This window comes from Dermochelys coriacea, chromosome 1 (genome assembly GCF_009764565.3).
Source record: "Dermochelys coriacea isolate rDerCor1 chromosome 1, rDerCor1.pri.v4, whole genome shotgun sequence".
In the NCBI taxonomy this organism is placed as follows: Eukaryota; Metazoa; Chordata; order Testudines; family Dermochelyidae; genus Dermochelys; species Dermochelys coriacea.
The window spans coordinates 332,148,886-332,168,318 of NC_050068.2; the positions used below are offsets into that span (position 1 = coordinate 332,148,886).

Sequence of the window (19,433 nt, forward strand, 5' to 3'; positions counted from 1 at the left end):
TTTCCCTGACTGCAGGAGCAGAGTTATTCGATGTCTTGCCAAAGATTCCAGGATCCAGATTCCTTCATTCAGAATTATGCAAGACCACCCACACCCTTCAGCCAGGCAGTCTAGCTAGGGGTTAGCAAATTCTAATCATAATTGTACAGTTGGTAGGCCAGATTCTTCTCTCACTTACAACAGTGTAAATTTAGAGTAACCCTACTGAAGTATGTGGCATTACACCACTATTAAAAGAGTGAGAGAGGTGAAAAGTTCTTCTTACTTTCTTATTGTGCAAATCTTATCAGCAGTTTTATCCTTATGGGGAGAACCATCACATACTTTATTCAAGAACATCATCATAATTTGTGTACCTTGGATAGGGTGACGAGATGTCCCGATTTTATAGGGACAGTCCCGATTTTGGGGGCTTTTTCTTATATAGGGACCTATTGCCCCCCACCCCCTGTCCTGATTTTTCACACTTGCTATCTGGTCACCCTAACCTCAGAATGAAAATATCACAACTAGAGCAGTGCAGGGGGATTCTCTGGAAAGAGGCATCCAATTATTCAATTGTTATTTTGACTAGATTATTTATTATCTTTGCTGCCAAACCAAAGGAACAACTGTGGCAAGTGTGAAGGGCAGTAAAGACATGTCAATTTGGTTTCAAATTACTTCAGCTAAATCAGTTAGCCATTTCATATAGAAGTCCCCCCCCTCACTGTCTGGCATACAAGGTCAACAATTCTGCAGTGTTCAAGCTGCTCTGAAAGAGATTTAAGCTGTATATGTCGGAGTGTGTCTGCACATAGTAATAGAGCTCCCTTTTCATTTATTTTCAAAAGAGACATAGAGAGTGCTTAGCACATTTCCTGCTGCTTTGAAAACCAGAGAAGCCTCAGCTGGTAGCCTGCATGTACACAGAGGCTTTTCAATCAGAGCTCAAGACATTTTTCATTTCCATATGCAGGAGCAGGAAGCTCTTTGCTTGCCAAGTATGACATTATTGTTGAGCTGGAGGGGCAGAAAAAAAACCACACCCGAGGAGGAATCAGACATATTCCACATTGCTTTCCTCCTTCTGGGAACATCTTTATAATCTCTTGTTTTCTCTCTCTTTTTTTCCTACTGGACCAAGAATCACTTCATAAAGGAAGCATGGCAGAGCTGTCTCCCTTGAAGTTCATTCACTTGCAAAAATGCTCCACAAAGCCATCAGGCAAAGTTCAGACAAAAGAGGCCTTGTTTGTACACACAAAAGTCAAAGAGAGTTGAAAAACCAAATTGATTGGATTACTGGAATTCCTTCCATGTGAAGATGAATCACAAGCTACAGCTAATGTTGAATGATGCTATCCTCCCACTTAGTGGTTTCAACCATATAGGACAGATAAGATCTGTACTCCATGGCTATTATCTTGCACCCTGATGTCAGTGGATTTCAAAATGGATCAGGCCACAAAGGTTGAACTTCCCTTTTTTTCCAATTTGGGATGCCACTCATGCTGTTATGTTTGAAATATAAAAGCCCTCTGAGGCCTGGGTTTCATCTCTCCGTGTACTGCTGTGATAGCTGATATCAGCGGGGGTGCTCTTGCTAACAGTCTCTAAATTTCAACATCTGGTGCAGAAGTGGGGTGGTGAGTGTGAAGATGGGACATTTCCAACAGAGGGCCCTCATTGCTGAAATTCTCTTCCCTTGTTAGTCTGTCACTGAGTGTGTGCTAACCTTTAAGGCACAGTGTGAGTATTTACTCAGTGGTATGTGACTGTGGTGAAGATCCAGAGCTGTTTGGCCTAGAGGTCTACTTATTTTGAGGCCTATGTTATTAATGTTTGTAAAGTGCTTTGACAACGGAGTAGTTCAATGTGGAGGCTGGAGTGCAACAGAGCTGCATTTTATCTCCGCTGTTGTTTGGCATTGCCATTCAGTGGATAATAAAGAAGTATTTAGCAACACAAAGACCAGTATTGCAGGGTAGATAGCAAATGCCCAGAAGAGTTAGACTTCGTTGATGATATTGTGCTACAGAGCGACATCCCTGAAAAGTTGCAAACAAAGGCAGACAACTTGACAAAAATAGCAGGCCAAGAGCAGCTCAAAATTAGTTATGATAATACAATCATCCTTGAAACCCAGACATGAAGCAGTAACATCACATTAGAAGGCAACAATATTAAGAAAGTAGAACAGTAAATCTACCTGGACAACACTATATTAGTCAATGGAGACCTAATGAAGGAAATTACATCAAGGATAAGAAAGGCATTTACAGCATTTAGTAAACTAAAAAAAACACCACATGGAAGTCAAAGAAATATAGCACCAGAACAAAACTGAGCGTTTTCATTTCAAATGCTACCATATGTCTGTGAGAGCTGGAGATCTACTAAAAAAATCAGACAGAAAACTAGATACCTTTGAAAACAGGTGCCTACGAAAGATTCTGGGCATTGGTTGGAAAGACGTTTATCACCAACGAAGAGATCCGAGAAATCACCAACCAGCAGTTTCTACCAGAATTAGAAGAAAATGCTGGACATATTTGGGGCATGTACTCCGGATGAAGACTCCCACATGACGTTGTCAAGTGGAAACCAACTGATGTGAAGAAACAAGGGCACTCAAGAGAAACCTTAAGAAGAACCCTTTGCAGGGAGGACAGAATAATCAATCTCAACAGCATAGAGCAAATGGAAGCAGCAGCAAAAGACAGAGAGACATGGAAGAGACTGGTTTCCACCTTGTGCTCCAACATTGGTGGAGGAAGGATTTTTTATGAAATACGAGTCTTGAGATCCTCCCATTGGAAGTCACAATAGAAGAGCAAAGTATTACTCCAGATAAAGGAGGCAACAGAATACCGTCTTCAAAATCCAGCAATTGCTTAATGCCGCCAAGGCCATCACACAGTACAGCCTGCCTCCACTACAGTTGGCAAAAGACAATATCCATCTAAGAACATTCAGTTTCACTTTCCATTCCATACCCACCTTGCAATGCTACCTAGCAAGGAAAGGAAATCCCTTCCCAGTATTATTATTGCTGCTGTATAATACAGTGGAAACAAGTTAGCATGAAATCATCCTCTTGTTTTCCTCTACCATTAACAGAAAGCTACTTTATTACTGTATTAAGTAGTGGCATTGCATGGAAGTAAAGCTGATCACAATTTTTTATCAAAGTATTTTTTTCCAATGGAAAATGGTCCTTTTATGGGAGAGAAATGTGTAAAAAATGAAGAACCAAATTTTTGTCTGTTTCCATTTGAACTTTTTCATGGAAAATATACTGTATTTTTCAACTAGTTCTCCATGAAAAGTAAGCTGCATTTGTACTTTACCTGTAATCAACTGTCAATTGTTATTATTTATGTGTTTACTGACAGGAGGATTACTAAAAGGCTGTGGGCAAAGTAACGACCAAAAATAGATATAAGTTACTGGAATTTGTTTATTGTTCTTGCTGAATAAAGGAGTTTTGAAATATTGCTGCCACTGTACTTGTTTACCTCTTAATTTAAGTCCCCCAGCTTACATTATTTTCTTTTACTTATAGGCTATCACTAATTCTCTCTGTTGCTTCCTGCTATTGACCACAAAGAGCTTGAACCAGAACCTTGCTGGTCTGAAAGTCGAAGAAAGTCAGAGCTTTATTAAAAATCTGTCATTCCCAAAGGCAGTCACCACCTAATGTAACAGTTACAGATGTGTCCTGCCTACAACCCATTTTAGCCTATTCATTAGGGATATAACCTGTTACAGCACTGTACCACAAATACTTGCTGCCCATTTCTGCAATGTGCTGGAGATGGCTCTTAGTATCATAGAATATCAGAGTTAGAAGGGACCTCAGGAGGTCATCTAGTCCAACCCCGTGCTCAAAGCAATCCCCAATTTTTTCCCCAGATCCCTAAATTGCCCCCTCAAGGATTGAACTCACAACCCTGGGGTTAGTAGGCCAATGTTCAAACCACTGAGCTATCCCTCTCCCCACCCACTTATTAAAATCCACCAACGATATGGAAGGGAAGATTGGGGTTATCTGAAGTTCAGCTCCACACATCTGGATGCTTTTGCTAACCCATCCCTGCCAGAGATGACTTACCGATCCTCTGTGCTCATAAAACGCTTCTGAGAAGATACCTTAACCTTGATGTATTCCAAAGGGTAAAGAGTATTTCTAAAAGAAATTGTCTTGGGATGAATACCCTCAGAATCTGTACAGCCACTTTTTCAACCTACCATCCCTATTTGAAACTGAGGGTATTACACATTATTAATGTTCAGAATTGTATTAATTGTATGATGGAAGCACCCATAAGGAACTACACACTGTCCACGTACACAGGAAAACATACTCCCTGCCCCAAACAGCTTACAATCAAAGAACATTTTACTATAATATCACTATACTTCATACAATTTTCCATCCACCCATACATGTATGCCTCCATCCTTCCTGGTTTTTTATACAATGGCGATTAACATAGTATCTAAATTCCCAAGAACAAAGGATAAAATGTCCTAAAGGCCTCCCTCATGGTTAGTGTTTGTGTTTAAAAGGGAATACAGATACACACATACTCTAGTCCCTCCCCACACCTTTCCTTCCATCCCCCTTCCCCCCAGTACCCTGGAGTTAGCACAAGCTAAGGGGGAACATTTCTGAGGGACAGGGCTGGCTCTTGGGGCGGCAAATTTTTTGCCGCCCCAAGCTCGAAGAGCGCTACTGCCCAATTAAAAAAAAGAGAGGATGGCTGGAATGCCACCCCTGGAATTGTGCTGCCCCAAGCACATGCTTGTTTTGCTGGTGCCTGCTGAGGTCCTGCTGAGGGAGGACCCCCCTCAGAATATTGACAGCCCATCATTTTTCCTTTTTGCATTTCATATGGCAGCCATTCTCACCATGTCTCACTGTAGCGTTGAGAGGTTAATAAGTTTACTTTCCATTGAATACTATAACACTGTTCACAGAGTCCAGGGTGTGTGCCTGAATTGGAACCGAAAATAGTTAAATGCTCCAGAATATTCAAAACAGTGTAAGTGACAAAAATAAGGTAGTTTTTAGGCATGCATTATTGAGGTTTCAGAGTAGCAGCCGTGTTAGTCTGTATTCGCAAAAAGAAAAGGAGTACTTGTGGCACCTTAGAGACTAACAAATTTATTAGAGCATAAGCTTTCGTGAGCTACAGCTCACTTCATCGGATGCATTTGGTGGAAAAAACAGAGGAGAGATTTATATACACACACACAGAGAACATGAAACAATGGGTTTATCATACACACTGTAAGGAGAGTGATCACTTAAGATAAGCCATCACCCACAGCAGGGGGGGGAAAGGAGGAAAACCTTCCATGGTGACAAGCAGGTAGGCTAATTCCAGCAGTTAACAAGAATATCAGAGGAACAGTGGGGGGTGGGGTGGGGGGGAGAAATACCATGGGGAAATAGTTTTACTTTGTGTAATGACTCATCCATTCCCAGTCTCTATTCAAGCCTAAGTTAATTGTATCCAGTTTGCAAATTAATTCCAATTCAGCAGTCTCTCGTTGGAGTCTGTTTTTGAAGCTTTTTTGTTGAAGTATAGCCACTCTTAGGTCTGTGATCGAGTGACCAGAGAGATTGAAGTGTTCTCCAACTGGTTTTTGAATGTTATAATTCTTGACGTCTGATTTGTGTCCATTCATTCTTTTACGTAGAGACTGTCCAGTTTGGCCAATGTACATGGCAGAGGGGCATTGCTGGCACATGATGGCATATATCACATTGGTAGATGCGCAGGTGAACGAGCCTCTGATAGTGTGGCTGATGTGATTAGGCCCTATGATGGTATCCCCTGAATAGATATGTGGACAGAGTTGGCAACGGGCTTTGTTGCAAGGATAGGTTCCTGGGTTAGTGGTTCTGTTGTGTGGTGTGTGGTTGCTGGTGAGTATTTGCTTCAGATTGGGGGGCTGTCTGTAAGCAAGGACTGGTCTATCTCCCAAGATCTGAGAGAGCGATGGCTCGTCCTTCAGGATAGGTTGTAGATCCTTGATGATGCGTTGGAGAGGTTTTAGTTGGGGGCTGAAGGTGATGGCTAGTGGCGTTCTGTTGTTTTCTTTGTTGGGCCTGTCCTTTAGTAGGACCCTGTAGCAGCCCCCCAATCTGAAGCAAATACTCACCAGCAACCACACACCACACAACAGAACCACTAACCCAGGAACCTATCCTTGCAACAAAGCCTGTTGCCAACTCTGTCCACATATCTATTCAGGGGATACCATCATAGGGCCTAATCACATCAGCCACACTATCAGAGGCTCGTTCACCTGCGCATCTACCAATGTGATATATGCCATCATGTGCCAGCAATGCCCCTCTGCCATGTACATTGGCCAAACTGGACAGTCTCTACGTAAAAGAATGAATGGACACAAATCAGATGTCAAGAATTATAACATTCAAAAACCAGTTGGAGAACACTTCAATCTCTCTGGTCACTCGATCACAGACCTAAGAGTGGCTATACTTCAACAAAAAAGCTTCAAAAACAGACTCCAACGAGAGACTGCTGAATTGGAATTAATTTGCAAACTGGATACAATTAACTTAGGCTTGAATAGAGACTGGGAATGGATGAGTCATTACACAAAGTAAAACTATTTCCCCATGGTATTTCTCCCCCCCACCCCACCCCCCACTGTTCCTCTGATATTCTTGTTAACTGCTGGAATTAGCCTACCTGCTTGTCACCATGGAAGGTTTTCCTCCTTTCCCCCCCCTGCTGTGGGTGATGGCTTATCTTAAGTGATCACTCTCCTTACAGTGTGTATGATAAACCCATTGTTTCATGTTCTCTGTGTGTGTGTATATAAATCTCTCCTCTGTTTTTTCCACCAAATGCATCCGATGAAGTGAGCTGTAGCTCACGAAAGCTTATGCTCTAATAAATTTGTTAGTCTCTAAGGTGCCACAAGTACTCCTTTTATTATTGAGGTTACAGTTTTTAGAAAGTTTTCCTGTGTTCCTTTACTTCCTCCCTACACTCCACCACACAGTCACTTTGATACAGAATTACACTGCCAGGGCTAATAAAAACACATTGACAAAGCACATCTCAAGTGCTGAGATATTTCATTATGTTCTCTGTAAAAAAACAAGAACAATCTCCATTGTGATCAGAGAGAAGAACCCATTTCACTATACTCCTTTCTTTCTCAAAGAGCAAATTCTCTGAAGAGTCATCCAATTTCCATATATCTAGGATTGGTATTACTGCTCATGCTGCAGTTTAATCCCTGACTTTATTGATGTTACTACTTTCAGCTGCGTTTCTAGCCTCTTGGCACAGGAGCTGGGTCACTACCCACAAATCTCCTTAAAACGCAATGGTCTCTCCCACAGCAATCTTTTCTTGCCACTGTACTATAGTAACAAAATAGAAAACATATGTTTTCACAGTCACTATTCCATTACAATATTTTTTAATCAATTTAGAATTAGCTGACAGTGGGTCAGGATCTGAGGTCCTTTTTAGGGAGGGTTAGTGCCTTATGGATCAGCTGAAAGAAAGTATTCCATGTTAAAGGGGAAGATGCAGAGATGTTTGTGAGAGAAGTGAATGGGCCTTAGAAGCTGGCAGTGGAGTAGGTGAGGCACAACCATATCAAGTGATAACAGTGATTAAGTAGCATGGAAGCAAGGGAAGGTGAGGTCAAAAAGTTTGAATCTGATGCAGAGGAAAATGGGAACAAATAGAAGGATTCAAAAAGGGGTGACATGGTAAGTGCAATAACTGGGAAAGATGATCTTAGTTGCTGCATGTTATATGGAAGGAAAGAGGAAGGGTATGTGGGTGTCTAGGAGACCAAAGACAAGGTGATATAGAAGGCCAATACTAAAAACATCTCCCCCTTAAGGCCAAGTTCAGGCCCACGGTCCTGTTTTGACTACAGTAACCTGAAATGCTGGTACCAGAAACTGGATATGAGTCAGCAGTGTACTCTTGTTGCCAAGAAGGCTAACAGCATATTGGGCTGTATTAGTAGGGGCATTGCCAGCAGATCAAGGGAAGTGATTATTTCCCTTTATTCGGCACTGGTGAGACCACATCTGGAGTACTGCGTCCAGTTTTGGTCCCCCCACTACAGAAAAGATGTGGATAAATTGGAGAGAGTCCAGCGGAGGGCAACAAAAATTATTAGGGAGCTGGGGCACATGACTTATGAGGAGAGACTGAGAGAACTGGGCTTATTTATGTAAGCGGGGGAATAGTCCCGCTATTGTGGGGAACTTTCCTTGCTTCTGCATTACCCCGGTGAAGTGGGCTAGCGAAAGGATCTGAGTCCTTGCTCCCACTTCCTTTACCCAGTGGGCTCCCTGCCCTTGAGGACTCCCCTTCCACTCTCCTGTCTGGCAGAGTCCTCGTAACCCCAACAAGGCTGGGCCCAGGATTCCTGTCACTTTTTCCCAAGCTATTAATGAGCCAGAGCCCTTGCATGACGTTTTGAGGTGTTGTGCTGTTGGAGATATCTTTGAGAAAAGAAGTAGTCACTACTGATTCCATGGCACTTTTCACAATTGTACCTATAGAAATCTTGGTAATTTCAACTATTCAGAATATTCTTCACTTCCTGCCCTATTCTGTACTGTTTCTCTGTACTACTAAATTATCCCCTGTGGATCTAATTTGGGTAGTTTGGTTCAATTTGAGTCAGCCAAAGGAAGGCTACTCAGCTTTTGCCACTGGAAAGAAGCAAGCTGATGTCTGTAGGTGGGTGTGGAGATACTTCCGGAAGCTAAGGAAAGTTTGGTCTGGGAGATGAGCAAAGCTCAGGCCTCTTCTTATTTTGTTTTCCTGTTTTTCCCTAAAATGTATTTTTGTGGTATACAAAAATGCATCCACGCCCAGAAGAAGGAGGGTGATGTGGTTGCATCTGCGTAAGGTTTTCTGCTAATCAGCTTGCATATGTTAGATAAATCATTTTAAAAATTCATGGGATTTTGTAGCTTGCTGCGTCAATGACAAGAGCCAAAATAAATAAATGTTTCTGTCATTACACCTACTGGTGAATTTCAAGGGAAGTTAGAAGTAACTTTGAATCATTAAGTGCCTCCTTAACATGCATTACTTGTGTCACTGACAAGCCTAGAATTTTTGGAAAATGTTCCTTAGCAGATTAATTAAGGTTTGTTATGTTGTTTGTTTTAACTGCACAAACAAAAACCTTCCAAAATGTACATATGTATGTGAGTATTTACTCCTTCCTTATTTATTTTTTCTACTTTATTTAATAATGGATTTGGAGATTGTGAGTGGATCCATTACCAGCAGCCCTTTATTTGATGTGGGTGTCCCCTTAGTGAGTCAGCCCTTTGGTGTCCCCTCACCTCCGAGCCATCTCTAAAGTTGGTAGGAACAGCTCTTGTTTGAGGACTCATACTTCTGTGAGTAACATGGTTGCTGTCCAAACACATGCTACATAACCATATTTCACTCGGTATGTACCACATAAAGAAGGTTGAATATAGGTGAAGGGAGAATTTAGGAGCATATTCCACAGTTGCATACTACCATCAATCTTCATACTCAGCTGATCACCAGCTGGTGTTTGGAAGACACTAGAAAGAGAGGCATAGATAGTACACAGAGCATGAACCGGTACATCAGGAACTACATCATTCTAATGGTGCCGTGTTGATGTTTCCCACTGTGGCACTGGGCATGTCACAAAATCTCTCTGCCTTCATTTCTTCATCTGTAAAATGAAGATAATAGTAACATACCCATCTCACTGGGAAATTAGGAGGATGTGTTAGGTAGAGTCTATAAAACACTTTGAAAGGGAAAGACTGTAGGACATTATTTCAAATGCATTTCACATGCAAAAACAGTTTCTTCTGCTTGACATCCAGAATTTTCAAACTTAAGTTCAGCCAAAACTCTGGTTTGGATTTAAGAGATAACTTTTGTGCTTTTCTGTTTAGATTTCATCTGAATGGGAAGCTATTTAAATAAATAAACCTTCTGCAGTCACTCACACCATGTTTAAACTAGACTTGCCATATTTATTCTTCAGCAGTATCATCCAGCATTTGGGGAGCGGGAGGGAAAGAAAAAGAATTTTTACTTCTTTCTTGTTCACAGATAAATATGAAAATATTTTAGATAAATGCTACATGTTTAGATAATAAACCCTATGAGTTATTTAGTGTCTTGTGATTTCAGCGCAATCACTTATAGATAATGATAGCTCCTAACATTAGTGGGCTATTAGACCCGTTGGGTATGCAGAGCACAGACAAAGAGAAGAGGATGATATATTATTGCTTCCAGGTTGAAGAAATAACAGTTAGGGAAAGCTGCGAAGTGTGCTAAATGAAAGTAACACATGGCTATTTGATAGCTGTGGTGTTGAAACGGTGGGTTCAAGGCAGTGATGTCTCTCCCAGGGTTCCAGATCCAGAAATGATGACCACAGTTGTTTAGATTCTTCCCTGATAGAATAGACTGTGACTGGCAGATCGTAGGTGGGCAAGGTGAGTAGGGTGCAAAGAACCAGTCACAACTGCAGTCTCTGTGCCCTCCCATCTTGGTGGAGAAAAAGCGGGGCCATATCCCTACCCCTTCCACATTGACAAGAATTGCTGGCCAGATACAAGAAAGTAAACACAGATGGATAGTGTACAAGGTGTTCTCCCGCTGCATGTATCAACTGCTCTTAGAGTACACAACTTAAACTACAGTGTACGATTTTGGCATTGTTATGAAGAGCAGTATGGGATCTGATCCTGCTCTCAGTGAAGTCAGAGAGGTGCCTGGGAATCTGAGTGACCTTCCCAATTGGCTGCTGGCAACATATGATGAAACGGGATTGGGTGCGTGTTGCCACAAAGGCCCCTTGGAAAAGGGTCCCCTGTTCTTTGCAAACAACTCTTGTCTTAGACCTGACAAACTCACTACATCAAATATATTGCTTTCATGGTATTTATCTATGAAGGGCAGCTTGTGAGGTCTCTACTGAAAATTTATCACTTATCAATATGCATAATCATTGTGAGATGTGTGTACTGGTAATATTTAAGGAATAATATAACTATATTGAAAATTATGCCCTTATGGTCTTGGAGTAAAAGTTAGTCACCAGCGAATTGTATGTCATGCCTCCCTGGCCAGCCAATTATGCAATGTATTGTTCAATTGCCCCATCCCAGAACAGTCAATGGCTAATCAAAGACCACTGTAAAACATAAAAACAACTGGGGAGGGGGGAAGGAACATTACAACAGTCAGGGGATCACCCCAAAAGACAGATTCAGTATATGAGAGGGCAGAGAAAGACCCTCTGCTTTCATTCACTGAGGATACATCTTGTTGAGTGGGGATATTTTTCATGTCTGATTGGATCTTGGTTCCTGTGAAGCCAGCCAGCCCTGCAACATCCTGGACTTCGGGGGGCGGGGCAGGACGGGACCTAATTGATTGGGTAGGAAAAGTAACTGTTAATAACTGTTGGCCCTAGTTCACACTTTCTGATATTGTTTTGTATTGTAATCCTTTGTTTCTATCACTCTCTCTTATTTATAGTGGAATCTTTTTTTTTTTAAACAAGCCTTCTTTTGTTTCATTACAAGTTATACAGGAGCTGTGGTTTAAGGTAGAACTGGTAAACTCAGATACACTGCTCCTTGGGGGGGGGCTGAGGGTCTGGGATTTCTGTGAGTAGCCAGTGCCAGGGGCTGGATACCACAGGGGGATGCTTTAAGGGGACTTGGGTATTGGGGTGCACCTCTTGTTAACCTGCAAGGCAAAGCCAGGGCTGGCATAGCATGGAGGATAGTGCTTGTGTGGCTGAAAGGCTGGTGGTACTAGGGAGCTAACACCAATTACCACAAGCAAGACTCCCTCTTCCTAGAAGCAAGGGGTAACAAGGTGACTTACAGTCCCAGGTATCCCAAGAGTTGTCACAATATGTATTAATGGTTAGAGAAAGACACTAGCACTCAGGACTCGAGTTCTATTCCTGGTTCTATTAATAACTTGCTGTACAGCATAGGACACATTTCAACCTCTGTGCCTCAGTTTCTCCATGTGAAAAATCAGTATAACAATAATTAGACCTCGATTTGAGAAAACCCCCGTATAAATTCTCACTTTTTTGAGGGGGGGAAGGGAAGGGTGTCAAGGTATTTGAGGAAAGAGGCAGAAGCAAACCAAAGCAAAAATAAGCCTTCATATATACGTTCTGACAATAAAGACTAACAGTGAAACAGCCTAAACTTGGGATTCTATGGAAGTTTTGCCATTGACTTCAGTGGGAACAGGCAGGGTTATTCCCATAGTATTTTTCTATGCCTGAATAATGCCTAGAAATATAACAAAAGCTAGAATCAAATCACCAGAAAACCATGAGAATCATTTATTTCTGTCTCCCCACATACTGGTCAAATTGATATATCTGGACTGGCATGGAGGTTACATAACAGACTTCAGTAATCATCATCAATTTGTAAACTGAGACACTACTCAAAATACTGCATACAAAATGTGTTTCAGTTACCTTTGGGTATTTCAGAGGATGGGTGTATGATAGTGAAAAATACTTTTCAAATAGTTAAATAAATATTTTAAAAAAAATCTTACTAATTCAGTTTGGGTCTGGAAATTGGGAAGGCCTTCTGTGTATAAATTTATACTACATTAGCACCCAAAGGCCCAAAGCAGGATCAAGGTCCCATTGTGCAGGGAGCTGTACAAACACATACTCTCATAGAATTTATAATCCAAGAAGGCAGATGACATAGGCTGGGGGGAACTGAATATATGCAAATTGAATATATTTCATATATTGCAATACTTTTTTTCTGATTAGAGAGAGTATATAACAACTAATCTACTTCAGTGCCTCAAGCCTTTGTAAACTGGGTGGTTTCTCTTCGGCATCATGACAGAGAAGCAATGCAAATCAGGGTCCTGATCATGCAAAGCAATATTTATGAGAGTAACCACATTGTTTTCAGATGGACTAATCATGTGAGTAAGGCTACACTGCTGATTCTTAGTGAGTATGCAGATATGGTTCACTAAAATCCTGGTGCTGATTATATAAATGATACTGCCTTGCTTCTGGGCAGACACTTTTCTGTTCTCTTTTCCAATCAACACAAAGGACCAGACACACACTTACCTGGTACAAACTGATATAGCTCCATTGACGTCAGCGGAGCTATACCAATTCACACTAGAGGAGAATCTGGCTCAAAGTGTGAAATTTGGTAGCTTCCACCCCTTCCACCAATGTTTCTCCTCTAAAATCATTGTGTACATTTGCTGAAAGCAGATTTCCTTGCTCAAAAATAACTAACTTTGATTTTGCAGAATGTAATTGACACCAGGAATTCATTTAATTGTTCAAAGCTATTTATATAACTCTGATATGGTTCTAATTTAAATAAGCCCTATCAATTACACTTAATTAATAGTGGTAGCATACATGCTTATAACAACTGAATGTACAGTATAATATGTTTGGCTTTCTGTTCTGCTGTGATGATACTGTTGCTCAAGAGACATTAGCACTTGGCTAGATTTGACTGAACAAAGGAAACTATGTCAATAGCCTTGGGGAAAACATCCTAATCAGAAACAAGTTCATATTTAGACAAGATTGCCTATACTGGACACTGAAGCAATAAAAAAGCATAAAATAACTGCTGATGTCAGTTACAGAACAAGAGCGTTGCCATTCTGGAACAGACAAATGGTGTAACTATCCCCAGAACCTTGTCTCTAATGCTTCAGAGGAAGATATACATCACTTATTCGGCATATAATTGTGTATTCCACAATCTTATACTACTGGGAAGGAGGATTTATTTCTGATTCTATCTGATGACTATGGATTGAAGGTTCTGGTAACCTTTCCCCCTATCTGTGTAAAATCAGAGGCTATTCTTGTTGGTCTAATGGATTGGAGGACAGAAAAGAGATCAGGAGACCTGGGATTTATTCCCAGCTCTGCCCTTGACCTGCTGTATGACCCTGAGCAAGTCACTTCACCTCTCTGTGTCTCTGTTCCCCTTCTGCCCTTGGTCAGTCTTGTCTATTTACATCATAAACTCTTCAGGGCAGGGATTGCCTCTTACTATGTGGTTGTAGAGAATCCAGCACAACTTCAGTCTAGGCTCTACGGAGACACAAATAATAATGAGGATGAGTGACAGAAATGCCTAATCATTTTATTTATTTATTTTGTTAAATCTAACAGCTACTGTGTTTGCCTGTGGATTTTAGCTTCCCAATTCACCCCTTCCAGCTTTAATAACCCACCCCCCTTCAGCTTGCCATTTAGGCTTATGGTACTGCCTCTTGGTCTGCACTACCCTGTACAGAGGTCAAAGATAATTATATTATGGATGCTGTTAATTAGTGGCTCAACCACACTGACTTCTTCAAACCACTCCTGTCTGACACGCAGAACTATGAACAATAAAATCATCCTCCATCATGGAAATAAAATCTGACATAGGGCCAGGAACCACGGGAAAGTGATATGCAGTGATGGCCCCCTGAGCAGTATATAACTAAGTCAGTGCTGTGAAAGGTCAGAAACCCATTGTGAGGGCTCATTAACCACATGCACAATGTCAGAGCTGCCATTGAATGACCGTAGTTATGTCACCAAAGGAGGAAGTTAGAGTGCATGTCTTCAGAGACCAGAAATCCAAAGCCCTTCCCACTCTGAGACCAACAGCCTGCATACATACTAGCAAGAGGCTGGGCTGAGCAGCCCTGAATGACCAACCCAAGGAGCATCCAAGACTGTGAAAATGGCTTACACTGGGCTTTCCACTGTGTACCTGTTAATGTATTTCTTACTAGTGATATCCCAGGAAGAGAAGAATTTTGTACTTACACAGATCACATAGACTGGAAATTCACCTTGTCATATGAATGATAGTTGGCCACCATTCAGAAATACCAATTCTGTACCGGGCTTGTCCTTTCCATCAGTAATTCTATTTTTTCCTGTAAATTTTTAAGTGTAGCCGTATTTGTGATTTCTGCCATGACACAATCCATTTATGAACAGTATCTCTCAAGACTTCATTTGATTACACTTCCATGTTCCCTTCCAAAGTCATCATAAGTATTATGGGACTTATCCAACCAAAGGATCTGCCTATGTAGACCCTTACACCTTTCAAAATCTGTCGGACTCCATGAGCTCACAAGATCCCATTATAGGATTGTGGCCATATTTTCCCTTCACATGGACAAGTTAATACACAATAAACTAATCAGGGGGACAGAATGAAATAGCTAAGATTCAAATCTTAAACATGGAAGACAAATGTTGATGTCAATTATGACAAATGTCTATGATTAATAGATTAAGAGGCAGATCCTCAGTAGTGCATCTGCCTCTATGTGGACTAAATAACGTGCTAATTTAGCAAACCAATTAAGCCTTAAGCTTAACTTTAAGTAAATGGGTAGTCCCCATTACGATTACGATTGCATAAAGTGAGGCATATCTTTAAGTGCATTCTTAGATCAGGCTTTAATTTAGGATAAAAATGCAAGTGAAGAAAAACATTCTTATGGAAGGAAAACAAAGAAATGGGATGAAGTGGACATTATTGGTTTAGTTGCTGCAAGAGGGAATAGTCTTGCTGCAGGTAAAAAGATGAACTTTAGGAATAGCCAGAATTTGTAAATAAACCCAGGGCTACCACTATTATAAATAAATATCCCTTCAGGGGAAAGAGTCCTCAAGAAATAAGAGGTGAAGAAAAAGCAGCAGCAGCAGCACCACCAATCTGGAAGCCAGACTGGCAATACAAAGGAAGACTGGTTCCTGTGTGGGAGTAGAGGAGGGCTGAGAATACCAGGAGTCCTGCTACTCTTGCACAAGCTGGCCTGAATGCCTTTGAGGAGCACAGCCATTACACCTTTCTAGAATGCACATAGGTGCTTGCTGTGCAAATGTGGGGAAGCAAGGTAAGGTGCCAGGACATATCCTGCTACTCCCCCTCAACCCCAGCTAAGTAAGGAGCACATATTATTTTTTGTTTGTATTACAGTAGCCCCAAGACAAACAAACAAAATCAGGGCTCCACACGGTGCTCCATAAACATAACAAAAGTCCCTGACCCCAACTGGTTTTGATCTAAGTAGATAGGGGAGGGAAACCAAGGCACTGAGGGAAAAGTGACTTGCCCAAGGTCACAAGAAGAGCAGTGGCAGAGCTGGGAATGGTACCAGGTCTCCTGAGTCCCAGTGACCATCCACTTGATCACAGGTAGCATTTTGGAGCCTCCAAAGGAAGGTGGAGGTACCACTCTGGAATGGGCATGCTGGCAGCCTGTATAGGGGACACTGGCTGACTCAGAAAGCACTCCTTGTGGGAGCTTCAGGTGCAAGTTAGCTCTCCTGCCTGCACTTGAGGGTGCCAAGGATTGACAGGTGTACTGTGTATTTGTTATGGGTAGCAGATTGGCAGCACATGCTTGAGGAGAAAAATGTGGAAGCTCTTACTCTAAACAGTCATGAATGGTTTGTAGCTTTAACTAAAAATAACAATAGCCAGAAATGTGATGTGAATTTGCTTTTCTTTTTTGGTTCAACTTATGTTGCATGTTATGACCAAGAAAGTCCATGAATTTCAATCCTCCAGATTGTGCTGTTGAGGGAGGATTTGTGATGAGTCCCCATGAAACCTGTGGCTGGCTCTTAGAGCAAGTGGAAAGTGCATGACTTTTCTAGTCTTCCACTCTTCTTCCCCAGCTTCTGCAATGCACACTTATATTGCAGCTTAACAGCACCTATTGTGTATTATAGGTGCTGTCAAGGTGATAATGTTTGAAAAGGAAAGTACACAGTCTGAATCTGAGAGCCCAGAAGGAGTTTGACGTGGGGGAAAAACTCCTCTTTTTACTTGTAATCTGAAAAAAATTGACCTGATATCACTAACACACGATAAACATGCAACCCCATCAATGACATTTTTACGGTCACTTTTCAGAATGCAAACACACTTTAAATACAGTATGTGAAACGACATAGGTTTGCATCTTATCACTGAATTATGTACCTGTTTATTTTTGCATCAGAATCTATGTCTGACTAGTATTAAAGATTTCCGCCTTCCTTGTTTGACACTACTTGTCTGGTTTTTATGCTTAAATTGCATTGCACTGAATGTGTACTAAGTAATTTCTCATTTCTGTTTCTCATTGTCACAGGATTTATGTCACTGCATTGCAATGCATAAACTCACCACCCCCAAAACCAAAACAACAGCGACTAAAAAAAAGTAAAGAAGAAAAAGAAAGAAGAAAAAAGAAAAAATTAAGATGTACATTGAAGAAAAATTTTGACCTTTCCTAGAAAAATACATCTTTTTCTCCAGGCATGTATATCTTGGCGAGTAAACGTCCCTAATGTACAAAGGAAGGACTCTGGCTCAGAAAAATGGAAGAATTACTGAAACAGTTGCTGACATTTCTGTTAACAGAGACATGCTTCAAAGAAGATTCAGGGAGGGGAGGGAACAAGACTGAATGAATATTTGCCACCGAGCACACAGTGGCAAACAGTGGTATCTTCTGATCTGTGGTTAACCCTTCTATCTTCTCTTCATTCATTAGATTGAGCTGCAAAAGTTTCATTGCCCTGATAATGTCACCTTCTGTAGGAACACTGCAAAAGCCAAAAGTTCACAGAGTGCATTTTCTTTTAATAAGCAAGCAAATACTAAGGACTCAGCTAATGAAGACCAGAAACCAGAGCCACTCACTCATTCCTGCGCAAGAAAGGCTCAGGAACACTGCCTCCAGTGGTGGGATGGAAAAAGACATGCTTACCAGAAGCAGCAGGTTTCAGAGTAGCAGCCGTGTTAGTCTGTATCCACAAAAAGAAAAGGAGGACTTGTGGCACCTTAGAGACTAACAAATTTATTTGAGCATAAGTTTTCATGAGCTACAGCTCACTTCATTGGATGCATGCAGGTACATTTGTAGAAAAGTTGCTGAGTTCGCTCTCCCCGGTCCAGACTTCTTAATGCTAGTAGGTCCACAGGAAAACTGGGGCCATCACCACATTAGCTCCTCTGAGGTGTCCAACACTGAGTTTAGGGAATGCGAGCATCTGCACTTCCTGCTTCTTGCTATTGTAGACATTCCAGGAGGAACGAGGCTTCCTAGCCCTTCCCCTTTGGACACATCCAGTCTTGGGAGCAATTATTTCCCAATGTTTCTTATATTGTAAGCTGTTCAGTGCAGAGACTATTGATTCCTATGGGTTTGTTCAGTTCCTTGCAAGGGAACATGACTGCTGTCTGTAGGTGCTACCAGAGTGTAAATATTATGATTAGAAGTTTAAATGGTGGCCAGCTACTGCATGCAGGATTGCCAACCTCAAGCACCGAAAAATCAGCAGTCCATCCTCCAAAAACCTTAGAAATCATGAGATTTTTAAAAATCACAAATATGAGGTTCTTATTTTGCCTTCCGTTTTTTGAGTCTTTAGGGTTCATGTTTTCAAGCCTTTCCCTGCAACCCCGAGGGAACTGGAAACGTAATCTATAGACCTTGAAAGCCAATATTCTCACATAATCACAGAATTCCAGGAGTGCAGTCTCTAAGATGAACACAGGCTATTGCAAGAATCATGATATAATCAGGAGAGTTGGCAACACTGTGATGAAAAGCAAATGGGGAGGATTGGTAGAGAGGAATGAATCAGTTTGGATAAAATATGAAACCCTTCCCCCTTCCTACACAATGATTCTAACCCCTTGAGATTCAGAAAAGTCTGCCTATTTCTCGCCTGTGCTATTATTTTTGAACTGTGTTCCCCTCTGTTCTTTCAGGGTCCACACAGAACTAAAAGAAAGGGGGCAAGAATACCACAGGAAATGCTATTCTTGTGGTATGCCCTGATTGAGCGGAAGAGAAATAGGATGGAAATTTCAGAAAAAGCCTATTCTGGAGACACTAGGAGTGAAATCCTGCGAGTTTTTCCATTGACTTGGATGGAGCCACCATTTCAATCTAAGAGAGTTCAGATGAGCATACTGAAGTCCTCTCACAGGGCTTGATCCTTCCCCATTCAAGTCACTGGAAAAACTTCTGTTGACTTGAATAAGGCGGAATCAAGCCCACAGTTACCACTCACTTCCAACTCTGACAAGCTGACACAGAAGTTAGGAAATGGGAATAATCCTGAGATGGACTAAATACAAATCAAATGAGAACCTCAGGATTTGGCCTCTAAACTTTTGCTTGTATATCTGAAAGGAACCAAATCCTGGATTTTTTGAGGGTTTTCCCACCACTATAATAACTGAATGAGCTGCAAAAACAGGCCACATAATAACGAGGCTTTTGATAATGTTTCCCAGTGCAAATGTTTCATGTTAGTTAAATTTGTTGCCTAACACTGAATAGGGAAATC

The 19,433-nt window shown here is 41.3% G+C and overlaps 1 protein-coding gene across 2 annotated transcripts in view; it reads right to left on the minus strand.

Moving 5' to 3' along the window:
- The window catches only part of SEMA3C (semaphorin 3C), a 161,914-nt gene that overhangs the window by 82,004 nt on the left and 60,477 nt on the right, over positions 1 to 19,433 (minus strand). The window contains exon 1 of one of the 2 annotated variants that reach the window (XM_043497938.1): positions 2,162 to 2,166. The exons of the other annotated variant lie outside the window; for it this stretch is intronic. The gene's annotated coding sequence lies outside the window, so the exon portion shown is untranslated. Of the gene's footprint in view, positions 1 to 2,161; positions 2,167 to 19,433 lie in introns of those variants that run through there. 2 annotated transcript variants of the gene reach the window in all.